Genomic DNA, 2,858 nt, shown 5'->3' on the forward strand with positions numbered 1-2,858 from the left:
TATTTATTTTCATTCATTACACAATATGAATAAGCTATGCAGACAGTTGTAAAGAAAGAACATCTTTTTCTTCTGTTCTCTACTTGTTATAGTTACACAGTATTAGGGGTGTGGGCTGTATTAAAAGTATCCACTGTTCTCCCATGCTCTAACACACAGTAACGATGAAATGTGTGCTGTTCTCACATTCTTCCTCTGTATGTACACATAAACAACAAGGCAGGGAAATATAAAAGGAATTTATTTTATTGTTTGGGTACATTATTGTTCAGTGTACATGTTCACATCTGAAACAAACTTTACGTGCTTGATAACTCTCCCACCCCGCAGACATCTACACGTCAATACCGATTTATATTCATAGCGGCAAGTGCTATGTAGCTCCACATAGGGGACACAGGAAGTGACATATAGCACATTCATGCGGCGTCAGAACCGCGTAGGAAATTCACAGCCGCACCGGCAGAACTCCAGAATATGCAACTCGGCCGGCTCACGCGCGGACGCGCTTACAAGTGCGAGGGCCCGCCCAACGCTGCTTGCAGCTTTAATTAAAATTAAAACTTTGTATCACTGTCAGAAATCAATTTCTACGGCCGTGAACAGCCCTGAACTCAGTTCACCGGCTTACCGAGACAAGTGGAGGTTTTTCCAAACTCCCGCTTGCTCCTCCTTATCCCGTCTTCTGGGTCGGTTCTTTAGCTTGCTAAAACAAACACTCACTTTTATCAATCTGTTAACTTTAAATCTGCGTTAAAGTTGCGTCATGACCTGTCAATCAATGGGGGAGGAACTATCGCTCCTGATTGGCTGATTTTCACACTATTTTAATACATCTTTAAGTTCTTTTAACCCTGTACTGTCACTGGCTTACATTCATCAATAAGGTGCACATTACAGAGACATGGTTCTCCTGTAATCAGTGAAGTGCAGCTGCTGAATTATGACCGCTGCTACTAAAATTTCACCTCACTGATATTTAATATCAATGCAGAACAAATGATTTTCTCCCGAACACTGAGAGCAGGGTGACACTCAGCGCTTTGCTAGCTTCTGCTCCTCGTCGGGCCTTTTACTGCAGTGCAGAGTGTGCGTGGCGAGCGAGTGGATGAGCGAATGAGAGCGCGAGCGGCAGAAACTGACTGGCAGTAAATGTGCAGTGTAGGTCACAGTGTGCCCGTAAATAAAAGCCTGTCTGTTGTTTCCACAACTGCTGGAAACATCTCCCTGAGCTTCAGACTCCGCCGAATCCCGCCTGCCTGCCGAGAAACGCCCGGACAACAGTTTGGTAACAATTACTCCTAAAATCACTGACTCCTCGCAGGTAAGACGCTCTGATTCTGAAATGCTCCCTGTGGGAAATGCAGCCTGAAGTTGAATGAAACGGGGTCACAGAGAGCCGTGAAGAAGGTAGCAGAAGCACGAAGAGGACAAGTTAATAACAAGTCAGTAAGGTGGGGCAGCCCTCACGCTCCGCCGCTGAAACGCTTCTGAGACGCTTCCAGTGGACGCTGACGCCGCATATGGACGCATCAAAAGTGGAGCAGCTTAACGTGCCGCAGCCAGAGTCACTGGATTCCCGGCGGTATTCATGCTGAGAAAAGAGGTGGATGCAAATCTGGGCAGGTAGCCTTCATCGTCTGTTTGGCTGAATTATGCATTCACCTCTTCAAGGTCCTTTTCAAACACCTTGCTGTGCTCAAGCAGTTATCACCACATCTTTTGCTGAATCTCAAGTAATGCTACTTTTATTAAGTGTAATAAAATATTAACGACTCTGAACGTTCATAAAATCCGAATTCAAATAATTTATCATCATTGATGAAGCCCACAAAGGATATTATAGCGTTTCAAAGCAGTATTTGGAGGTGCATGCATTTCTCAGCAGGCGGAAAATATTCGGCATAACACCTGTTTGAAGGCTGACCGGCGTCACGGGACTACACACAGTTTCAGTAATGCATGAACACACACACACACAATATTAACAGGATTAAATAACCAACACGAATGCAGGATTTAATCATTTGTGCTCTCGAAAGAATAATCTGTTTGCACAATTTAGCTTAATTGATCACCTTTATGCCATCGTTCCGGTCTGTATCCTTCACATGGATCAGTTGGAAACAGTTTTATCTTGGACTGAGATTCAATTCAATTCAATTCAATTTTATTTATATAGCGCCAAATCACAACAACAGTTATCTCACAGCGCTTTTCATAAAAGAGCAGGTCTAGACCGTACTCTGTGATGTTATTTACAGAAGCCCAACAGTTCCCACCAAGAGCAGCACTAGGCGACAGAGGCAAGGAAAAACTTCCTTTAAGAGGCAGAGAGAGAGACGAGAAAGCACAAGACTACCGGAAAGGGGAGAAGTTGTGTTAGTAACATGCAATAATGGGATGAGGTTGCATACAGAGGGAGAGAAAGTAGAGGAGAGAGGAGCTCAGTGCATCATGGGAAATCCCCCGGCAGTCTAGGCCTATAGCAGCATAACTAAGGGATGGTTCAGGACTCACCTGAGCCAGCCCTAACTATAAGCTTTATCAAAGAGGAAAGTCTTAAGCCTACTCTTAAATGTGGAGATGGTGTCTGCCTCCTGAACCCAAACTGGAACCTGGTTCCACAGGAGAGGAGCTTGATAGCTGAACGCTCTGGCTCCAAGTCTACTTTTGGAGACTCTAGGAACCACAAGTAACCCTGCATTCTGGGAGCGCAGTGCTCTGGTGGGGTAGTAAGGTACTATGAGCTCTTTAAGATAAGATGGTGCCTGACCATTAAGAGCTTTGTAGGTAGGAAGAATGATTTTAAATTCTATTCTGGATTTTACTGGAAGCCAATGCAAAGAAGCTAAAAC

This window comes from Micropterus dolomieu, linkage group LG22, assembly GCF_021292245.1.
Source record: "Micropterus dolomieu isolate WLL.071019.BEF.003 ecotype Adirondacks linkage group LG22, ASM2129224v1, whole genome shotgun sequence".
NCBI lineage: Eukaryota > Metazoa > Chordata > Actinopteri > Centrarchiformes > Centrarchidae > Micropterus > Micropterus dolomieu.